Raw genomic sequence first — 10,038 nt, forward strand, 5'->3', positions numbered from 1 at the left:
CGTCCCCAGGGGCTCTGCCTCTCTGTCCCAGCAACGGCTGCAAACCTCGGAGGGACCGTAGCCAGACAGTCCTGCTTCTCCCGTTTGAGTCTGGGTCCCTAGAGACTCGCCCGGGTCTGGGGCTCAGAGTCTGAGGCTCCCTCCGGATTGAAACAGACAACCGCGCCCTCAGCCACCAGCCCGCGCCGCGCGCACTCCGCACCTTAGTATTTTACTTCAGCACTGCGCCTCCTCTGATTCTCGGTTCCTCCTAGTTGTAGAACTTCCACTCAGCCAGCCTTCCTGTGGTTCTGGATGATGTCCGTTCCGTCTTTTAGTTGTATTTTTGAAGTGGTTGTTCGAGGCAGCAAACTCTGGCGTTAAGCTATGCCGCCATCTTGGTTTCCCCCACCCCCCCCTTTAACTTGATTGGTGAAGAGAATAGCATTTCCAGCCCTTTTGAAACCTAGCTCTAAACTCTGACCTAAGCCTCTTCTAACTACCCTGCTGCTTCCCCACCAGCCCCACCTGACCTCAGGCCTCTACTGATGCTTTGATGTTTGAAGAGCCACAGATTTTGCTCTGAAATTTGTGTTAGGCCTGCAGACCTCTTCTGGAAACCCCAAATCATGTCAGGTAAAAAAAAAAAAAAAAAAAAAAGATGCCAAGGGGGTGTTGGCTATTAGCGCCTTGCTACCTCTGTCTTCACACCTTGGTCATTATCAAATCAGTCTGATGTGTTGCCTACAGAGAAAAAAATAAATAAAAGAGCTTCCAAACAAGAGCCACAGAATCAAAGTCTGCAGCAGTTTTCCTTGGCTACACTGATTTATAGCCATTACCACAAAATTCCCCAGGGCTGGGGCAAGCATCCAAGTGATTGACCATGATTACCAAAGGAGATTTGTATAGGTTTTCAGAGGCCTAACAAAGTAGGGTCCTCCTTTCCAGCAGGTGGCTATCAAGAGGGAAATTGACAAGGCTCTATGCCCCTCCACTCCTTAAATAAATCTCCCTCTGACCTTGTAGGAAGTCTGCCATGACCCCTCCCTTTCAGAGTGAGAGTGTGCTGTTTTCTTGATGGCTAACTATCACATCAGTGTTGACAGTGTTGCTCATTTTCCCTCCACCCCCCAGGGCCTAGAGAGGAGTACAGGGTGGCAATGTTTTGATAGGTGGAGAGTAGTTTGCTGAAAAGTTGCAAACATGCCAGACACACTGCAGTCCTCTTGTGAGCCTGTGACCCGGTCTGCAAGTTCAAATTCAGAAAGGAAGGAAGGTTTGCAAAAACTCATTGGGCCCTAACCGGTTTGGCTTAGTGGATAGAGCGTCGGCCTGTGGACTGAAAGGTCTCAGGTTCGATTCCGGTCAAGGGCACATACCTTGGTTGCGGGCACATCCTCAGTGGGAGGTGTGCAGGAGGCAGCTGATCGATGTTTCTCTCTCATCGATGTTTCTAACTCTCTATCCCTCTCTCTTCCTCTCTGTAAAAAATCAATAAAATATATATTAAAACAAACAAACAAACAAAAAAAAACTCATTGGCACCATGCCTCCCATAAATAGATGTTTCTCGGAGCAGACCAGGACTAGGATTTCAAGAATGGTAATGACAAGCTTTCAAAAGGAAAGGGAGGCTACTGAGTAGTTACTTGTGGGTAGGTCTTGGCATCTATGGTCGATACAGCAGGTACTTTGCTGTCATATTGACAGGCAGTGGGGGAAGGTGGTAGCATTGACTGTTTATCCCATCAAATACCCAGCACTTGGGTGAAAGGTGACTTGGAGAGCAAGTCTGAGTCAGTGCTGTCCTTTCCCTTGTTCCTATTTCTGGAAGCAACCTGTTGTCCTCATGTGTGTTGTTATAAAACCTTTTCAATATGCCTTGCAGGGCTCATCGGAATAGTAATAACAAGCCCCCATGCCTGAATGTTTATATAGCACTTTCAAGTCCTTGGTCTCTCTTTACTTTCACCTGTTGTCTGTGAAGTAGGGCATATGACAGTATCATCTCCATTTTAATGGTGAGAAGATGGAGGCTCAGAAAGGCTTCAAGGTTTTTGGGCAACATAGTGTGAGTGGCATCTGATAGTCAGATATCTGACTATCCTTCTGCTTCTCAAAGCTTCTAGTTAGTAGCTCATTCTGTTCTTTTGTTAGGCCTTTGGGAGAAGATAGAGAAGTTTGGTTGCTGGAAGGGGAGGCGCTGCAGCTGGCACAGTGTGCTCTTTCATGGGGTTGAGGTGGTTAGAAGCATTGACGACACTAGCAGCTTCTCTGGGCTCTCTTCTGACTCACTTTTGTTCTTAGGTTCTCCCCACCCCCACCATTAGAAAGCCCCTCCAGTTTTTTGTTTTGTTTTTGTTTGTTTTTTCCACTGGCCAAGATCCAGTGAGGACAGTGTGAATACAGAAATCAAGGGAATGTTCTGCATTGATTGCTCGTCTTCTAACTTCGGGAGATAATGTCCAGCATGCCTTGCTGATTGATGAAGCTATCCATTGAGGACCATGGAGTGCTTGAAATGACAGGCTAACAAGTTTGGGCTTCATCTTATAGGCAGAGGTTAGTCATGGAAAAACAAACAGGAAGCAGAAGAAGCTCTGCAGGGGTAAACAAGGTAAAGGAATTACCTCAGAGATGTGATTCAGTGAAGACTTGGTGCCAATTAATTGCTATAACTGGCTCCTCACCTTCCACAAATGGTTACAATAATAAGATGGTCACAGCGCCTAAGTGTGTTGTAATTGTTGGTTTACTTGTCTGCCTTCCCTGCTTTTCCATGAGTTTTGAGAACAAAGTGGCCTAGTCTTATTCCTGTTTCTAGCACAGGGCAAGACCATTAGTAAATACTCAGTAAATGTTTGTTTGAATAATGGGAATTTCACAGATACTGCTAACAAATTCCAATCAAGGAATACTAATCCTTAGAGTCTTCCTGCTTATGTATTAGGCATGTGGGTGGAGACACTGGGGTCCTGTTTAATGGGCTGGAGCAGGCCTTGACTAACTAGAAAGTAGTTGGCTAAATGAATCCCTGGTGTCAGGCAGTGTAGTTTTTCCCCTTAAGGGCCTGTTAAAGAAACATTATTCTGACACCTGTTAAAATGGTAAAGAAGATTTTCTATTGCAATAAGGGAGTGAGAATGAACTCAACTCCTAATACAACAAGGACAAGTAGGGATTTATAGCCAATGAGCAGAGTGAGGGGGTTGGTGGATGCAAAATTACTAAGATGAAATTGATTAGATATCATTATGGATTGAATGTTTGTGTCCCCATCCCCATTTTCATGTATGGAAGCCCAACCCCCAATGTGATGATATTTGGAAGTTGGGCCCTTGGGAAGTTTAGAGGAAGTCATTAGTGTGGGGCCCCATGATGGAATTAGTGTCCCTTTAAAAAGGAGATCAGAGCTAGCTCTGGCTTGCTCCCTCTCCTTCCCTCCCTCTCCCTCCGTCTCCCTCTTCTCTCTCCTCTCCCTCATCTTCCTGTTCTTCCTCTCCCCTCCCCTTTTCCCTTCCCCTTCCTTTTCTCCCCATCTCTCTCCCTTCTCTCCTCTCCCTCCTCCCCATGTGAAGACACTGAGAAGGTGGCCTTCTGCAAGGCAAAAAGAGGGTTCTCACCAGGAACTGAATCTGTCAGCTTCTTGATCTGGAAATTCTAGCCCTCAGAACTGTGAGAAAGAAATGTTGTGTGAGCCATCCAGTCTATGGTACTTTGTTATAGCAGCCTAAGCTGACTAAGACAGACATCAAAGGTGAGGAAATTCTTACTAAACTGACTTAACAGGATTATTGCTAAAGGCAAGCCAAGGACTTAGAAATCAAAGGTTGGGGGGAGGGGGGATGAAGAACTTGATCTGATATCAAGAGTGATCAGATATCGAGTGGGAGGATTTTCCGATAAACTGACTTAGCAGGATTCTTTGACAAAGGCAGGTCAAAAACAGGGCCAAAGAGGAAGCCTAGTTAAAATGATGGCTTAGAGGAGCCTGACCAATCTTTGTTCAAGGAGGGAGTCTTTTTCAGGCCTACTCTACTGGAGCATAGTTTTGCTCATAATGCCTGGCATTTGCCACACCACTGAAACCTCCATTTGCCTAGCCCGTGGTCGGCAAACTGCGGCTCGCGAGCCACATGCGGATCTTTGGCCCCTTGAGTGTGGCTCTTCCTAAGCCTTAGGAGTACCCTAATGAAGTTAATAACAATGTACCTACCTATATAGTTTAAGTTTAAAAAATTTGGCTCTCAAAAGAAATTTCAATCGATGTACTGTTGATATTTGGCTCTGTTGACTAATGAGTTTGCCGACCACTGGCCTAGGCATATTTTGCATAGGCAGGCATACCTGGTGGGAATCTTCAGCTGATGCCAGTGGTTGCCCAATGGAACTGTCCATTAAAATCACCTGGAAGCAGCTTTAAAAATACCTATGCCATCCTAGCCAGTTTGGCTCAGTGGATAGAGTGTCGGCCTGAGGACCAAAGGGTTCTGGTTTGATTCTGGTCAAAGGGCACATACCTCGGTTGCAGGCTCCTGCCCGGCTTGGGACCTGGTCAGGACTCATGCAGGAGGCAACCAATTGATGTGTTTCTCTCACATCTTTGTTTCTCTCTGTCTTTCCCTCTCTCTTCCACTCTCCCTAAAAAGCAATGGAAAAATATCCTCGGGTGAGGATTAACAACCCCCCCTCTCAAAAAAAAAAAAAAAGCAAAAACCCCTATTCCTGGGCCTGATCCAGGACCTATTAATTCTGAATTGATGAGGCAGCTATTTATGTATGTATTTATTTATTATAATTTTAAAAATATATTTTATTGATTTTACAGAGAGGAAGGGATAGACTTAGGAACATCAGTGAGAGAGAAACATGAATGAGAGAAAAACATTGATCAAATGCCTCCCATATGCCCCCCACTGGGAATCAAGCCCACAACCAAGGTACATGCCCTTGACCAGAATCAAACCCAGGACCCTTCAGTCCGTGGGTTGACGCTCTATCCACTGAGCCAAACCAGTCAGGACAGCTATATATTTAACACACTTTCCTGGTGTTCCTCATTATCAGCCAGGTTGGCGACCTCATGGGTTTATACATGTTTACACTATGGGCCAAGAGGGTGACAGAAAGGGGATAGGAACTACAGTGGGGCCTTGACTTACGAGTTTAATTCGTTCTGAGACCGAGCTCATTAAGGAGCTCGTTAACTCAAATTACTCTATCAACTCAATGCAAAAAATCGGCCGAGAGACAGCTGGTATCTCAAAAAACTCGTTAGTAGGGACACTCGTAAGTCAAGGCCCCACTGTAGTTCTTGGAGAAGGCAAGGAGTAGGAGAGGCTGGAAGGGATCTGATGTCTACTTTGTTCCTTTTCTCCATAGACATGGGTTCTCTCCACCCTTGGAGGGTGCTAGGGATTGTGTACTCGACAAAATGGCAAACTAAGTGAATATTGTTTGTAATATCTGCTACCTTTGCTTTTCAGGCCCTTATTTTTTTACCCCTTTAGGGTCTCTGTTGCCCCTTGGACAATTTGGTACTGTCAACGTAAGAAACATCCAAACCCATTATAATTTTATGAGTTATTTGAGCCAAACTGACGCCAATTGCTGGGAAGCAAAATCTCAACAGATTGAGAGAATGCTCTGGAAAATGTCATTTTTGCACCTTATTTTATACATTAGAATCAAAGGAGGAGTAAGGGGATTACCTGAAATCCATTGGTGATAGATTAGGGAGGCAAGAGAAAGCAAAGTGGAGGCAGATGGGGGAAATCTCTGGGATTGGATAAAAAGTAAAACAAATACACATACTTCTTTTACAGAGGTGGATATAGGATAGTTAACAATTAACATGATAACAGTAACAATGAGGAGTTCTGTGGTCTCCTGCTCTGGTGGGAGATTGTGCCCTGAGAGGTCTTGAAAAAGGAAATTATCCTGACATTCCAAAGCTATGTTAACATAGATGCAAAAAGACAACAGACAGGTTCGTTTAAGGTAAAGATTGACTTTTGTTAAGAAGATATGGGCCTAGGACATGACTATCCCGCATGACTCAATTTTAGTTAGGAAGTTTAAATTTCAGACCATCCTGTTATAGGCCGCAGGAATGGCACCAGGTGTAGACCCGTGGGGTCAGACTGGACCTGGGTTCAGCAACCTCGGTACTTGAGTTCTGGCTAAGAAAAAATTCAGAGCCAAGACTCAAACTGTTAGGGGCAAAAATAGAATATTGGGGACTAGCTATGGTTATGGAAAATATTCATCATGATTATCTTATTCTGGTTAAAGAAAGGACATTCTAACTTGGCTGGAAGTTGTATGCCCCAGGACCTGGGAAATCAACCTTGAGACCATTCTCATTCAAGAACTGCCTATTATCATGGAAAGATTAATAACCTTGTTGCCCAAACAATGGACTCGCACCCCAGCCTTCTACTTCCCCATATAATCCTTGTCCTACCCTATATAAACAGCTGGTTTATGGGGAGCTGCAGAGCAGACTTTTGTGGATGACCTGCTGCTCTTCCATACTGCTGGCAGTATTGGAATATACGCTCATATATGATTCAACCCTGTCTCTGCTTAATTGGCTCAAATACTGACAGGTAGCATGGACCCATTGATTGTCTGGTTACAGAACTATAAAAGAACATCCTATATAATAAAAGGCTAATATGCAAATTGTTCCCTTGACCGGGAGTTTGACCAGGGGGCAGGGCCAGCTGGCCAACCGCCCATGGCTCCTCCCCCCAGCTGGCCAGGTTAGTCGGCCCCAATCTCGGTGGGCCGGCCAGACACCACCTGTGCACCAATTCATGCACCCGGTCTCTAATTTATCTAGAAAATCACAGAGGTAAAAGAAGTAATTTGTAAAAGAAATGGGCTTAGGAAACAAGTTATAGAGGTAAAGGAAGGGCCCTAGGAGCTTGGGAGTAAGGAAGGTGAAGGTGAAGGTGATGTGCCTGGGGGGATGAGGAGGGGGAAGAGGAAGGGAAAGGCATGAGGGTGGAGAGTGTGTTGGGTCTTCCTCCTAAGGCAGCGGTTCTCAACCTGTGGGTCGAGACCCCTTTGGCGGTCGAACGACCCTTTCACAGGAGTCGCCTAAGACCATCCTGCATATCAGATATTTACATTATGATTCATAACAGTAGCAACATTACAGTTATGAAGTAGCAACGAAAATAATTTTATGGTTGGGTCACAACATGAGGAACTGTATTTAAAGGGCCAGAAGGTTGAGAACCACTGTCCTAAGGGTTTTTGTTTTTTTTTAAAATGCATTTTATTATTTTTTACAGAGAGGAAGGGAGAGAGATAGAGAGTTAGAAACATCGATGAGAGAGAAACATCGATTCAGCAGCCTCCTGCACACTCCCCACTGGGGATGTGCCCGCAACCAAGGTACATGCCCCTGACCGGAATCGAACCTGGGACCCTAACGTGCCTGGGGGGAGGGGGAGGCAAAGGGAAAGGCTCTGGGAGGGAGAGCTCGCTGGGTCCTTCGTCCTAAGGGTTTTAATGGTGGAGATTTTAGGGGAGGTCCCAGGGGAAGATCACAATAGAATATTCAGCAGTTTTCCAGCTGTGTCCTTTCAAGGTTGTGGTCTCCACTGATTGATTGACTGGTGGTTAGCCATGGTGTTGCTTGTCTGGGTTTGCTGCTTTTCTGGGCCTGGAGCTGAAATACAACCGAGGCCTAGATGTTTTTTCCAGGGAGGAAAGGTCAGTGGTCATGATCAGCGATATGGAAGGTTGGGGGTCCAAACCACATGACCAGCAATATGCTAGGGGAGGAAAGGTCACCCTGGGGACGAGGCCCCACACTACAGTTGTCCTTTGCTAAGCACCCGGGACTTTCCTCCCCGGTGACCTTCCGTACCTGGTCCACAGTCCTTGCTCTGTCTCTGTTTGTGTCTGTCTAAATCTACCACAATCTTATGTGGTTACTTTAGGTCTGAGTTTGTAAGGCCACATAGAGGCCTCTCATGAGCTTGTCAGTTTAGTATATGGCCACTTTTTCTTACACAGTACCCTCGCCTTCTCTTTACTCTTCTTTCGGAAAGAGGCAGTTTAAGTACTGCTCACCAAGATTTGTGCTTTTAATGAGGCAGATTGGCATTTATAAAAAGGGACAAATCCAGAAGTTAAAGGACTGAAGCCCCAAAGTAGAAAATTCAGACATCTGAGAAGAGGGCAGCAAAGCTTTGCATGCGTGCTTGCGTCCAGTGGTGGTGGAAAGGCTCGTTAGTATCCCTACACGTTACAGAGACATAGTTGCTTTCTTTGCCTGAGCCTAAAGTTTGCTCAGATATTTTGTGCCCCAGATTCCTAGGACTTTCTGGGAGATGTTAGGCAAAGCTTTTTTTTTCCTAAAAGGACAGAAAAACGAAAGGTTTAAAGCTAAACCCCGACTCTTAGATAAGATGCAACCCTTACTAAAATAGCACTATGTCAGTGGAACATGGTCTCATTGGCTCATTATCAGGTGAGGTCAGGACATTATTCCTGGCAGCTTCTGAAAGCCAGAGCCCGTTAGAAAAAAGTCTTCTTCCTGAGGATTTAATACAGCTTGTACTTGCTCCTTCTCAAGAGCTCAGCGCTTGCTCTCTCTTTTCTTGGGCCTCCTTTTTAAAATGTTAATTAAATTTGCTTGATCTCCACTGAACCCCAGCCCCAGCTAATTTTGGAGATCTGGAAAAAGAGCTTGATATTTATAAAAGATGTGCCTGTCTTTGCACCGGAGCTACCTTTGTATTTCATTCTGTTTTATTACATGAAATTGTGTCAGGCCCTAAACACTAACATACATAACATTGATTGTATTCTGCATAACAAATTGGATTAGGATAATTACCACACAGATGTTAAAAAACCCTAAATGCAAATCAATACAATTAGTCATGACTTAATATATTACAATTCACACATTGCAATGTCTTATTGTGATTATACTATTTTAGAACAAAATGCTTTAACAAAAAAAAAAGAGGAAGAAAAGAATTCTTTTACTCTGGTGCTGCACGTGCTCTGAACAAGAAATTGTTTTATGCTAATTTGGAATTTCACTACTTAGAATTCTTATTAACTAATCAGATCCTTCAGTTTCTCTTGCCCCCTTTTATATAGAGAAAGCTGCTTCTTTAGCAAGACAATTTCATGCACAATTCAACTTGAATGCCACCATTATGAACAAAGGAATTTGCACACGGATGGTTTTGACAAACATGGCTTTAGAAAACCAAGCCTTGGGTGCTGGGGGGCCTGCCCCCCACCTATGGCCAGGACCCTGAAACAAAGCAGACAGAGTGTAAGCAATTGGAACGGGTCCAAGTTAGCTGGCAAATTGGCAGACCTGTCACAAAGGGCAGTAGGTTCAGAGCTGCCACAGAGGGTTGTGCAGCTTGTTCCTAGCTGAGCGATCAGTGGTGGCTTAACTCTAGCCTGAGATCCACACGCCAAGCTGTGCACCCAGGTGAAGCAAGGAAAGGGTGGTCAGAGAGAGAGAGAGAAAAAAATTCAGGTCTTATTACAAGAAACTACAGTAGCTGGGACCTCTAGGGTCTGAACTGTGAACTCAAATCTAATTCCCAAATTCTCTTCTGGTTTATCCTGCAGTGCTCCTTCACTATGCTCTGTGCTTGCTTAGAATTCCCCAAAATTTAAGCTTTATACTCTCAAGTATGCGCTCTTTGTAATTGTTCTCTGATTTATGTCAAAGCTTTGCACACCCAACTGATATGGAGGGCCCTTGAGAGTGTAGAAGAAAAATAATTTTTCCTGTACCCTTCTAGGTTCTCGGCTGAGACCCCCTCACCCTACCCCATAATAAAAAGACAGATTAACAGGAGAAAAACAGAAGTTGAATGACACGTGTACCTCCTGTATACAGGGAAATACCCAGGAAAACTAACTCCAAAATGGTTCCAGCCATCACCTTAAGTAAATATCATCTCCAGCTAAAGACAAAAGAAGATGGGGAGGCAGTTATGGGAGGCTAGCAAGAAAAGTACTGTAAACAAGGGTAAGATTGTTAGGCAGATTTAGGTTGTT

The sequence above is a fragment of the Myotis brandtii genome, unplaced genomic scaffold (assembly GCF_000412655.1).
Source record: "Myotis brandtii unplaced genomic scaffold, ASM41265v1 scaffold39, whole genome shotgun sequence".
In the NCBI taxonomy this organism is placed as follows: domain Eukaryota; kingdom Metazoa; phylum Chordata; class Mammalia; order Chiroptera; family Vespertilionidae; genus Myotis; species Myotis brandtii.